This window comes from Globicephala melas, chromosome 5 (genome assembly GCF_963455315.2).
Source record: "Globicephala melas chromosome 5, mGloMel1.2, whole genome shotgun sequence".
NCBI lineage: Eukaryota > Metazoa > Chordata > Mammalia > Artiodactyla > Delphinidae > Globicephala > Globicephala melas.
Genome location: NC_083318.1, coordinates 57,017,065 through 57,031,681, shown reverse-complemented (window position 1 = coordinate 57,031,681; position 14,617 = coordinate 57,017,065).

Here is a 14,617-nt window from a genome sequence, read left to right as displayed (position 1 = left end):
TATATTTTGAATTTTTATATATTTTTTAATTTTTGAACATATATATGTATATTTTATATATCTTGAATTTATATATATATATATATATATTTATGTAATATACATATACACACACCATTCATATATTCAATAGACTATGTGATTTGCAGAAATCATGTTTGGCTTGCTGTTATTATTACTAAGACTTTACATTATGATAAATAGATCCTCAAAAATACATGATGAATCAACAAATAGGAGAAAGGAACCAATGGAGGCTTGAATAGTCTGAGCATTTTTTGCAGAGGTGGTAAGGCTAGAAGGAACCTAGAAAGATGTTGAAATATAAAGAGTCCAAGAAAAAAGTGGAGGTGAAAGGAATTCCAGAGTAAGTGACAAATTAAGCAAAAGAAAGCATGACAGTTTATAGCAATCTCATGGAATAATGGGGAAATTGGCAAGACTGGAGAGTAATGGTTGTGTGTGGGCAATTAAGTTAGATATATTGTATGAAATCAAATTATAAGCAGCTTTAAAATTAGATAATTGAGACTACTGTGATAGGACAAGGGAGTCATTGAAGATTTTTACCCTGGGGAGCAACATTACTTAAAACATTTCTGGTAGTTTTCTGTCCTGAAACTATGTGCAGAGTGAATTGGAAGGTTTTTGAGTCTGGGCCATAACTCAAAGCTAACTGTTGTTCTCAGATCTAAAATTTCACTTAGCCTAGATTTTTTGAAAAAAAAAGTATACATATATAACACCCCGAACTATTCATTAGTTTACACTTGTCCTTACTTATATCTTCAGTTTTATTTTACCTGGGAGATAAAATAATACACATCTTTTTTTGAATTGGCAATATATAAATAAATGAAAGCTATAAATAAATGGAAAGGGAATGAATTATGGCTGCTCACTAGAAAAGTGCTGCCACATCCAAACATGAGTCCATGAAACCCTGGAAAACACTAGTGACAAAGAGACTCTACAAGAATATAAAAGAGCTATTTCAAAAGATAAATCATAAATATCAATATTTAGTGAGAAAAAGAATATGCATTAGGTATAATCAGAGAATGAGTTAAAGATGGCTTTATGGTTTGCATTACCTACTGGGAATTTAACTATTATTTGGAAAGAGAAAACAAAGCTAAGATGAAGAACTGATGAAATAATTGAAGTTTAGTATTTCATGTGACCATGGACTATACAAAAAAATATATCCAGGAAACAATTTCAAGTTACTAGAGAAGAATTTCAATGAGAGACTTGGGAGACATCAGAAAAGTGAAAAAGGTGATGTGTATGTGAAACCATTAAAACAGATCAGGTATCCAAAAGAGAAGGGACATATAACAGAAAGAGCAGAGGGTTATGACTTATTAGTATATTACTTCGTATAATGCCCATAATGACTATGTTGAAGTAAGCAGTGCTTATTTCATTTTTCATACAAGAAAATTAGGGCTTCCCTGGTGGCGCAGTGGTTAAGAATCCTCCTGCCAATGAAGGGTACATAGGTTCAAGCCCTGGTCCAGGAAGATCCCACATGCCACGGAGCAGCTAAGCCCATGCGCCACAACTACTGAGCCTGCAATCTAGAGCCCACGAGCCACAGCTACTGAAGCCTGCAAGCCACAACTACTGAAGCCCGCATGCCTAGAACCTGTGCTCCGCAACGAGAAGCCACCGCAATGAGAAGCCTGCACACCTCAAGAGAGTAGCCCCCGCTCGCCGCAACTAGAGAAAGCCCGCGCACAGCAATGAAGACCCAATGCAGTCAAAAATTATAAATAAAATAAATAAATTTATTTTTAAAAAAGACAAGAAAATTCAAGGGTTTTTTTTTTTTTTTGCCTGTTGGGTCTTCGTTGCTGCGCGTGGGCTTTGTCTGGTTGCAGCGAGCGGGGGCTACTTTTTGTTGCGGTGCGCGGGCTTCTCATCGCAGTGGTTTCTCTTGTTGCAGGAGCACGGGCTCTAGGCGCGCGGGCTTCAGTAGTTGTGGCGCACAGGCTTAGTTGCTCCATGTCATGTGGGATCTTCCTGGACCAGGGATTGAACCCGTGTCCCCTGCACTGGCTGGCGGATTCTTAACCACTGCGCCGCCAGGGAAGGGAAGCCCCCAGAGGATGTTAAAAGTATGTTTAAGGTAACACAGTTGATAGTGGCACAATGAGGGTGCACTCACTGGAAGAGACCCCTTAGATACTACTGGTGGAGCTGTAAACTCTAATAGACTTTCTGTTGGAAATGGAGCAGTGTGTATCAGAAGTCTGATAAATGTTTATATCTTTTGATACAATAACATTCCTGTTAATTTTCCCAAGGAATTGAACACCTACACAAATTTATGTGTATCAACATTCACTGAAGCATTATTAATGAGTAAAAATTAAAAGCAGTATCTATGTCCAACAAGACAATAGGTATGCTCGTTATCTCACATCTCTGTAACAGAGTACTATGCAGCCTTTATAATCATGTTTTTAACGAATATGAGAGTGTGGAAATGCTAGAAGAATATAAAATGAGAAAGGCAGTATAATGAGAAGAAACTGTCTACTCAAAGTGCTATTTCAGGAAAAGTAAAAAGGTTTACAGACTACTTGTTTTTAATTTTAAAAGAAAATAACTTTATTATATTCCATGAAAAACATTTTTTATTAATAAAGGTTAGATTACTTCATTAAATAAATATCAATAAGAAAATGACACTACTTTCTAGCTACTACCATAGGATTAATAACCAGAAATATTTAAACAGCTACTGAGAGGCTCTTTTCTAGTTGTTAATGTGTTCAGTGTTTCACGATTCACGAATTTCATTCACCAGTCTGTGGAATAAGCCTTGTAGAAGGTATGAATGTAGAACTAAAGGTCAGAAAGATGAAGTCCCTTACCCCCAATCACACAGGGATTTAGCAATAGATTTGTTAGGTCCAGAATCATCGTTGTTCTTTAGATCCTAGGTATTGTAAAACCTATTATTTTTAAATAATATTTTTATTTTGCATAAATAGTAATACATTTATTTCATGAAAGTAGTTATTATTCTATAACAATGGAAATATTATATGTAATATACCTAACTTCATAAAAAATATCCCAGATAACAATCTACTACTACATAAAACTTCTCCCATTAGTATCTTCTCCCGTTAGTAACAACAAAATCAAGTTTAAATATTATTCAAATTCTCAAGTTTTAATAGTCTTCTGAATTACTTGAGACTTCACAGTGATGGGTTTTATTTTCTATACCTTGTTCAGGGCCTTGACTTCTTTAGTTTCTTTAAAATGCATGGCATATTTTCAAAGCAGATGAGCAATTCTAGGATTTTGTCTGCATTTCCTGTTAGGTGAAACAGTTTCACTTTATTCTGTTAATTGAACTACACATAATTAAAAGTTAAACATATGTGTTAAGAGTCATCCAGAGGCTTTTAACAGATATTCGGTATAAGAATTATGCTTTTGCCGGACATACCAACACGGACTTCTAGCCATGATTTTTCTGGGATCTACTATGAAAGACGTAAAAATTCGGGCTTTCGTTGCATTGCCTGGTTTGTGACATTCTTCTCCAGGCTCATACTTCTTTCAATACTGCACCATGCTGTGATTTTTTGAAAACATTTAAAGTAAAATTGCATTTTACTAATTTAAATTTAAATGTATATGGTGATAGCAATGCAAACAATCTAAGGCAGCTGATGGCTGACTACATAGATATGTGTTTCACATGACTAATTTTGCCCATGCCCAGGTAATAACTATTAACAGTACCTCATAAACTGCTTCTCTGAGTAACAACTGATGAATTATTTTAACCTGACTATAATAAAAATTCTAGTTTTAAAAATATAATATACTAAAGGGAGAAGGCTCTTTGGGATATAGCATATGTAACAGTTTATTTAATGCTAAATTTATTACATACCCTTGACTATATATGTTATGCTATGTTTAGAAATGCTGTGATGAGTAAAGTGGTCCCCTTCCTTCTCACCACTCAGCCATTCTTCCATGCTGAGCCTGCTTTCCCTGTGGCCAAAAGATTTGCTTTTGTCTTATGCTGGTTGGGCAGAGCAAGCTGTACAAACAGGAATATCTCCAGCAATGCCAATTTCACAAATGTACTGCAATGCCAGCCATCTGCCAATCTATCTGTGTGCTCTCGAGCTCTGAGGCTGCTCCTGGGGCCAGAGGACACTGGACTACTCTCATGTTGGCTCCATCCTGGTATGAACAAGCATCACCTCTCCTGCTATGTGGCCCTTTCACTGATGTTTATCTTCTGCCCGGGCAGCAGCCTAGCCCTGCCACAGAACATGTGCCTGGTCATAAGTATATATTTCCTTGTGTATCAAGGGGGGAAAGTATGTCCAAAATATACACACATATTACCCACCTCTGTCACTGTAAGCAGGACCTCTATTCAGCCAATCTGTAAACACCAAGTCTAGGCATTGTCCATGACATCTCTCTTTTTGCCATCCCTTATATCCAATCCATCAGCAAGTTCCTTCCAAAACTCATCCTAAACTAGTCCATTTTTCACCTTGTCTATTGCTACAGGTGAAATCACAACCTTTTCTTTTCTGAACTATTAGAATAGGCTTCTAATATTTTATTTATTATTCTTGCCTCTGATTATCCTTTTCAGATAACATGGTCTTTTTAAACATAAATCATACCTTAAAATTCCCTTTCTTAAATTCCCCTAAGGATCCTCATCCCTTATCCAGACATATTATCCTGGTTTATGTCCAAATATAATATCCTGTTTTGTAAAGCCTTCTTTGGTCCTGTTCCTTCCTGTGTCTCTAACCTCAGTTCTCTCTGCCTTACTTTCTGGTCTTTATTTTGCCAACCTAGTTTTTGCCCTGTGGTCTTTGCCCTGATCTTTGACTTGGAAGATTTTCCCCTCGACCTTCACAAGGCTGACTACTTGGGCTACTTCCTATTAGGGAAATCTCCCTTAACTGCCACTTTTATTGAGACTTTTTCCTTACCCACCCAATCTATAATAGTTTCCCCTTAATCACCATAATATCACCGTAGCGTTTATTGTTATCTAGTATTTTTGGCACATTTATATGTACTTATGCATTTATTATCTGTTTCTCCTAATTAGAATATGAACTGTTTTATTATCTGTTTCTCCTAATTAGAATATGAACTGTTTTAAGGCAGACCTTGTCTGCCTTCTTCACCATTGCATTTCCAATAGTAAGTCTAAACCCCTGAAGCAGTTTGGCTGTGACTCCTGTGACAGTTGGAGTCCTCTGGAAAACAGGACCCTGAGGGAAAGAGAGAAAGAAGGAAAGAAGGTAGGGAGAAGGAAGAAAGGAAGGGAGAGGGGAGGGAGGGAGGAAAATTTGTTGGGCAGAAACATCTTAGCTGCAGTGGGGTCACAACATCAGAGGGGTCATGATCCCCAGAAATTGGCTTGCCTTCATATCTGTGCCATGCTTAATCATCGGCTGAAAGCAGCCAGAGGGAAGCACAGCCTTGGTGCCAATCAGGTGATGGAATTAAGAGCTCAGTTCTGGGCTGCATGGTGAATTTTCTTTCTGCAGTTGGAAATCTGAAAAGTGCATTCTCATGGTCACTACAGAAGATAAAAGTGTTAAAGGTTTTCATTCTCTCATTATAGATGGTTCCACATAATATTTGTATGTGTTGGGAGCTGGGGGTATTTGAAGGGGATGTATAGTCACCTACACACACACACACACACACACACACACACACACACACACACACCTCCCTTAATAAAAATATAATTTTCTACAAAACATTCATTGAATACAATGAAATGAATTGAAGCAAATGATCAAAAACATGTTAAAATTCTTATTTTGAGGTGGTGGAATTAACAATAATTTTTATTTTCTACTTTCTTCTGTTCTCCATATTACAAGTTTCCTTCAAAAACTACAGTCTATTATGAACAGGAAAAGATTGAATTTAAAAGAATAAGAAACAGTGTAACAAATAAATGAATAAAGTGGATATTTTTTTCCCTTCAGGTCCATATCATAAAATCCCAGAACTTTGAGGTTAGAAAGGTCCTAACAAGTTGTATCTTACATTCAGAGAGTACGGAACTATATTTAAGTATTGAACATAGGAATTCAGTTGAATTCTGTCCATGGAATTTTTTTAAAGTAAATGTAAATACAAAATATAAGTAAATATAAAACACTTGAGTTCTCCCCTTCATGAAAGGGAGATTAGAATCTGGAGAAAAGATTACAAGCATGAATGTTAATGACAATAAATTAAAAGCTAAGGTGCTTATCTGGTTCTTTGCAAGTATTGCCTTCACTATATTCAACTACAACTTTTCGTAATTAGGATTGCCAATTTAGTAAATAAAATATACTGCATTCATTTGTAAGGACTTCCAAAACAAAATACCACAGACTGTGTGGCTTAAACAACAGAAATTTATTTTCTCACAGTTCGGGAGCCAGAGGTCTAAGACAAGGCTTTGGTTGGCAGGACCGGTTTCTTCTGAGGTCCCTTTTCCTTAGCGTGTAGGTGGCCATCTTCTCCCTGTGTTTGTACATGGTTTTCCTTCTGTACATGTCTATGTCCTAATTCCCTTTTCTTGTAAGGACACCAGTCATATTGGCCCATCCTAATGACCTCATTTTAACTTAATTATCTTTTTATAGGCCTTATCTCCAAATATAGTCACATTAGGATGTACTGGGGTTTAGCACTTCAGTGCATGATTTTGGGGGGAATACCATTTAGCTTGTAACTTATACTAAACAAGTATCTATTGTTTGTCTGAAATTCAAATGTAACTGTGTGTCTGGTATTGTATGTGGCCATCCTATGGAAATCCTGAAATTGTTCATCTAATCCATGATTTCATGTATTTTCATTTATTTTTGTATATTTTTAGGATCTATTTTTGGGATGGTGGTTATAAAAGCCTCAGAAGAAATTTTTATGAAATAAATATTCCATTCATATTCCTAAAAAAGAACTTCCTTTGATTTAAAAATGAATGCTCGTTAATTTGAAAGCAAATACTTGAACCTGTATCTTCTTATCTTTAAAGGTTAATCACATGTAAACTAAGTAAAATAATGCCATACTTAATTCACCTTTTGCATGGTCTTCCATTGATTAAAACAAGAGAATCTCTTGGAATACTTTAATATCTAATCTCTTGAGAACCCAGTCTAATGGTGTCAGCATCACCTACTTTAATTATCTGAGTTTGTAAAATCTGAAATCTTTGACATTGTATTTAAATAATCATCTGAACAGAAGAAAATTTGTGCTAAAAATTCTTTTTTATCTTTAGCAAATTAATGGCTCTGAGTTTTCTTTACAATTCTAGTTTTCTTCCATAAGCTCAGCTAAGGTTCACTTATACTTAGATATAACATGTAATTCCAGATGCTAGAAATATTAACTTTATCTGAGCTGCAGACACTAACAGTATTTTTTTACCCAGACCCATTCTCTTAAAAATAAGATTTCTCAGTTATAATTTATTTTATATTTTTAAAGACTCATGTATTATAAATGATGTTATTAATACACTAGAATTTTGCAGTCACTTTCCTAAGAGCTAACATCACTATATTTTGTTTCCATTTCAGATATATTATCAATTGAAACTGTTTACAGGCAATTCAATGTCAGTTATAATAAATGGAATCAAAATAATAAAAAAAACACATATTGAAAAAGAATTGTGTGTGAAAAACAATTTATTAAATCTAAATTTGTAGCAGCTGTAAAAAGAGCATGGGTATTGGGATGAGATAGTCCAAAATTCTCTCAACCTTGACAGTATCAAAAACAAGACAACAGGCCCAAAATGGATTGGCTTGTGCTAAGCCCAGGTCACCAGACCAAGACTTAACTACAGTTTTGGCTCTCTCAGAAATGAAATCTTAAACCAGTCAATCAGCTGTCTGATCAGCACTAGTTAAGTAATCTGCCTGACAGACTCCTGCCATACCCTAAAGGAAACTAACTTTGCAATCACTGACCCATTTGTTTGCTTAGTGTAACTTGTTCCTGCTCCCTTCTGCCTATCAAAGTCTTTCATTTTGGAGGAGCTCCACAAACCCCCTTTCTATTTACTAGATTGGATGCTGCTCCATTCAAATCAATTTTTGCTCAAAGAAACTCTTAAAAATTTAATATACCTCGGTTTAATCTATTAATAATAGCAACTTTCACTCTCTTAGATTTGGATCCTTCACTTTTTAAGTGGAAATAAATTTGATTGAAGAACAAAATGAGATAAAGTATTAAATATTTTAAGGCTCTTATGGCAGTAGTTATTAACACTCCCTATGGGGAGAAAAATTCATCAATGCCATACGAATAGAATTATTTGTTTATAATTTTAATCATCCACAATCTTTGAGTCCATGATTTTAATTTAATATGAAAATAATTATGTTTAATAATATTATCTCAGGAACTATGATTATTGGTTATAGAGTTCGTCAAGATAAGATTCAATGCTGTGGTATTTTTTAATGGCACATTTAAACCAAGTAAATATTCCTCAGGATTTTAGCGTTTTCATTTTTTTTCTAAATGTACCAATCATTTATTTTCCAGAGGGGTGCTTTACTTAATGTCATATTTGAATAAGGTGAATAAGAAATCGACATTAAGGAAATTTGAATTAATTAGAATTTTTCTTATAAAAGAATAACGCATAGAACTAGAGACGTATAATCATAATAGAAGAAAACATAATGATGTGTCCCTACACACCTCAAAATGTATATTGCAGTACATTTCTCTTAATGGTTCATATTAAGCATTGATGGACCTCTTATTATGTATCAGATACTTAATATGTGCTTTATGTAGTTTTCTTATTTAATCATCACAAAATCCAGGTAGTGATTGTTATTTTCTTTAATTTTTTGATAAAAAAACTTTTACTGAATCACTTTCTCAAAGACAAATTGAAAGTGGAAATCAAGTATTTGACTATATTTTTCCAATCAATTATGCTAAATAATCTGTCAAACTAATAATTGTAGATATTATTTGATATCTTATATATGGTAGCATTTTTTTAACATTATAAAATTGTTAATCCATTTTCCAGATCTTTGACAACTTGAACAGGAAAACAGTTGTATAAGTTGCACCTAGGACTTATTTGCTGGTGATTCATTGGCGAGAGGCTAATGTATCTTAGCTTCAGAGGGTGAACACCAGAGGTCAGTCTGGAGTAGCACAACTCTATATTTTGTTGAAACTACACAAAGACAAATTCTGTAGAGTTAAACCCACTTTACAGATTCTATGTGTTATAAACCCATCTGCAAATGCTGCCAGAGGTACTTCCACTGAAGCTCCTAAATTGTGGGAGGTTAAGTTTTTCTTATTCCTGTATCTTAGAAAATGCCTCTCTGTGACAACCTAAATGGGTGGGATGGGGGCGGGGAATGGGAGGGAGGTCCAAGAGGGAGGGGATATAGGTATACATACAGCTGATTCACTTCATTGTATAGCAGAAACTAACAGAACATTGTAAAGCAATTATACTCCAATTAAAAAAAAATGCCTAGTAACGATTTGAATTACTCTCCTAGGGCTGCCATACTAGAATACCACTGACTGGGTGGATTAAAGAACAGAAATTTATTCTCACAGTTCTGGAGGCTGGAAGTCCAAGATCAAGGTGGCTGCTGATTCTGTTCCTGGTGAGATCTCTCTGCCTAGCTTGCAGATGGCTGCCTTCTCACTGTGTTCTCACATGGTCTTTCCTCTGTGCACAGGAAGAAAAAGACTTCTCCTGTCTCTTTCTCTTCTTGTAAGGACAGTTCTCCTATCAGATTAGAGGCTCAGCCTTATGACCTCATTTAATACTTCATTAAAGTCCCTGTGTTCAAATATAATCACATGGGGAACTAGAGTTTTAACATAGGAATTTTTTTGGGGGGTGGGGGACGACACATTTCAATCCATTGCAACATTGAATTGTAATCTCACATTTACCATGTAGGCTTTAATCATTCCTGTTATTTCCATCTTTAGAAAGAGGAGAATAACACTCCCTTTGGAAATAACTGGCTCACTAACAAGGGTTGATGATTTAAGTATGGATGAGGGCACAAGGAGCAGTAAATGATAATTGCAATTGCTCAAACAGCCTTTTGGTATACATGAAAATATTCTTGAATAGAAATACATGCCAAACTGGAAAGATGAAGAGTAATCTTGGCTTTTGATAAAGCATTTAGATGTTATCTACTGCAAAAGAAAAACACTTTTGGAATGTCAAAATATGCAAAGAACACCTAAGTTGATGTGTTTTGCTGACAACAAAATAAACTTACATTCCCTATAACTATTCAGTGACAGAGGTAACTAATACTTCATTCTGTAGCTCATTATGCATTGTCATGAAATAGATAATACAATTTCCACAAACCTCTTTTGATTTCATGTCAAACAAATTCTCTCAAAGCCATTTAATAAATAAATAGATAGAAAAAGCAAACTTGAAACTGCAAACAATTTGTGTAATCGATTGCTTTGAGTCATCTATTACTCTTTCCACAAAACAGATGTACATTCCTACCCAACTGAGAGACTTTTTCCAAATTGAGGTTTAGATAAATTGCATATTAAGAAAGAAATTAAGACAGCAGACTTCTTTAATATTTAAAATAAAAATTAAGAATATAATAAATTCGTTCTCATATTGAGAATCAACAACCAATTATTAATTAAAACTCTGCCATTGTTTGCAAAGACACTGGCTCTCTAGCTCCCTATATATAATTTTTTTTCAGAAAAATGTTCTAATAATACATACCATTCTTCAGTTATATAAGTCTCCTTTTGAGTCCTTAATTTTACTTTATGTGTTACTCATCCTGCCTGCAATGTCCTTTCACATGCAGCTATTTTCTACAGGGCAAACTCCAACTTTTAAGATTTAGCTTAAGGGTGCCTCTTCTGTGAAGACCTTTTGAACCCTCTAACCCTTAGTGATTTGGCACTTCTGCTTCTCCTCTCTTAAGAAATTATTGCTCTCTTTTACTACTATGTGTATCTAGGATACTGCCCCGCAGTCAAGACTCATATCAAACACATCTTTATTGCTCTCTTGCCTAAAATAACCTGTAGTCCAAGGTAAGCATTTAATAAATGTTTGTCAAAGCACAACCAATCATGTAAGAGTACAAGATTTTTATCAGAGAGAATTACATTTGAATTTTAGCCTGTGCCACTTACTGAATTTTTTTTTTTCTGAGCCAATTACTTAAAAGTCTCAAAGTTTTAGTTTGTCAAACAGGAGAAATTATGCTACTTATATATTGTGTTATTGTTTGAATTAAATGAGATTATAGAGAGATAAAGAGATAGAAGGAGAGAGAAAGAGGGAAGGTGAGAAGGGAAGAGAGAAAAAGAAAGAAGGAGAATGAGGTCAAGCTTAACATAATACTGGCATATATGCTAACTTTCTTCTTTTCTATTATTGTTATTATTTCTCTGAAAAGACAAGTTATATGATTTACTATCTGTTTACTACTCACTATTGTCTCAATACAAAACAGAAACTTTAATGCATCTATTTTGACTATGTAGTGAAGTGTATCTCTCAGTTGTGTTTGCTTACATTTACATTATCATAGACTTTATGTTTCAGAAAGGCAAAAGCTAAAAATCGAATAAAACTCTTCTTTTTACTAACTTCATTTAATGCAACTGGATACCAAAATTCTTTTCTATGAAGAGTTTTGCAGAGAAATTGTATGTTTTTAAGCTTTCCAAATATTTTATATATGTGATTGATACTTTTATATGTGACCCTTCAGACTAGATCTCCCTCTACTATACCTATATAATTGGTAATCACAATTGTAATTAATCAATTATGTGATTTTCTGTTCAATGTCTACTTTTCCCACCAAACTGTACATTCTATAAAGGCAGAGACCATATCTATCCTGTTCATTATAGTTGCCTTGAATTTCAGAGACACGGTTGTTCAAAATATGTTTTGAGAATGAGAAAAAAAGAGAAAATAAAACTTAAAATGCTTATAAACAATATTTAGTATATCACAGTCTTTTCAGAAATATAACTTTTTCATAGCATTTCTCACCATAAAATGAAAAATTCTGCCTAAACTTATATTCAGACCAAACGACTTGCTATTACATGGAAAAAATCTCTATAGTAGTAAGAATAGTGAAAAGAAATGATTTTTAAACTTTGATAAAGCTGAGGTCAATAGAAGAAAAAAATAAAGAACCACCTTATTAGACAAAAAGTCATTCTTATGTGGTGTAAGAGTAGAGTTAGAGATGATAGGGGCAGATGGATAGTGGGCTAATTATGAGAAGAGTCAATGTTGTAGGTGATGTCTGAACATAAACACCATCATGGTTAGACAATTGACAAGAGTTAGAATGATGAGCAGCAACTGTAGCAACAACAACAAAATTAATTCCAGTTCACTTGTAACAATCAGGGTTGTTCAAAGATAAAATAAGCTTTCTCATGAGGAAATGAGCTTTCCATCCCTAAAGGTCTTCGTATAGGTTGAACATCTATTTGAAAAGAACATATTTTGGAGAACTCAAACATCACGTTCCTTTTAAGTCAGGAACTTCTTTAATATAGTCTTCTTTTTATTCTGGAGGGAGCAGAAATCTTCTTTCTCAGGAAACTTCTAAGTATGCAGTAAAGTAATGAAAAGAATATGTCTTCTCTGACCATTCATGTTATATAAAGACAACAGAAGTAGTAGCAGATTCCAGAGATTGAAAGAGTAAAGAAATTTTAATCCATGTCCTAATGGTGAACCACTCAGTGAAAAGACATCAGAATAACATTAAACCCATCATTGATTTATTATTGATTTATTATAGGTCGTTATCTAGAAAGACTGTAGTTTGCTATTTTTATTAAATAGTTTAATTTTTTTCATTTCATAAATATTAAAAATCATTTCCAATTATTGTTTTTAAGAGGTCTGTCATTACATTTATGACTCCATATGCAAAGTTTAGTTACTAACCTGTACCTCAAGCATTACCAGAAACAGGGAACTTAGAAAAAATAAATATCTGCTAAAATTTTAAACTTTGTTAGATTTACTTTACCATGAAAAATCTCCAGACAATGGTAAAATATCTGTTAGATAATGAGAGCTAACAAAATAAAAAATCTTTATATGCTACCCAAAATCCAGCATAACATTAATCTGTACTTAGTTGCAGGTTTTGGGTATCATTGGAATAGAAATAGACATTTTGGAAGATTTGTTTATTCTGTTTTTGATTTTCATTCAGTTTAGGTTTAAATAACTTTTAAATTGTTTTTTATTGCTTTAGTAGTGACTAATCCATTGCAGAGACTTAGTTTCTTTTATTTTCCTCAGAAAAGCACTGAAATTCAAGAGGCAGTTCAATTTCTGGCTACCACCTTGAGCTTGTGTAAGTTTGCTTTAATATTTTGTTAAGGTAGATTTGTGGAAAGCCCAAGGTATTTACCTATCCTCTAACTTGGCAGTACTCAGAGTGAAAACCCTTGTTTCCCTGTGAATCTGTTTAGATTTGATTTTAGAATTTCTTAGACTAGGACTAGAGTAGACCTTTTCTGGAACTTGGACATTCCTCCAAAGTTTGATCCTTCTCAGGTGCCGGCTAGATTCCTTGGTACTAATGAAGTCCTTCCATTCTGACTTGGTAAGAATTCTAATACCTCCAGGAACTGCTTGATCTTTAGTACATCTATTCTACTGTTAAGTCTATAAGAACTACTTTCTGGTAAACTTTATATTGTCTCACCCTGAATCTATGCAGCCCAGTCCTTAACCAAGTTCTTGCCGAAAATCCCCAGTCGGAGTTGAATACTGACCTGCTTCCTTCTCTCTAGTGCCATGCTCCAGAGTTTCCATCAGCAGCTTCAGTCTCTGAGCTCATTCTCTTCTCTAACAGGACTGCTGTGGGGTACTTCCTTGTGCCACAGCCAGGAAATTATCTACAGATAGAGACATGGGCCAAATACAGAGCTCATAATGTACATTTCCCTTTTGTCCAATGCCTGAAAACAGTTGCAGCATACATTGTGTTCAATTTAACAGTTTTTAATGGCAGGGAGACTATAGAGAACCAGTCACAATTCACTGCAGGTAATTTTTAATGCCATTTTTAGGACCATTTTCTAGACTGAGTGAACTTATGAACAACACAGCTTCATTTTAACAAGTGTAGATAAATTTAGCATATCTCACAATTCAAGTCAGTCCCTTTCCTTAAGGTCAATTTACATGACATTAAATTTTTTGAAGTCCAAATATACTAGTCAGTAACTCTCAGAAGCCTGAACCATACTGTAATCCTCATATCTTTTAGTCACATTTGATTTCTGAAAAGTAACTCCTAATCCATTTTTGTCAACATAATCACACATTTACATTTCAACTGGTATTGGTTATTGAAACAGTTAAATGATAATTCTATTTGAGCATTAAATGTAATTGAACTGTAATTAGTTCTGTTTAGTATGACCATGCAAATCAACATAATTACTTTGCCCCAAGAGTTTTCTTCCCTTCACTCAAACTACTTAATAATAGTAAAAAGAAGGATATTACTCCTAT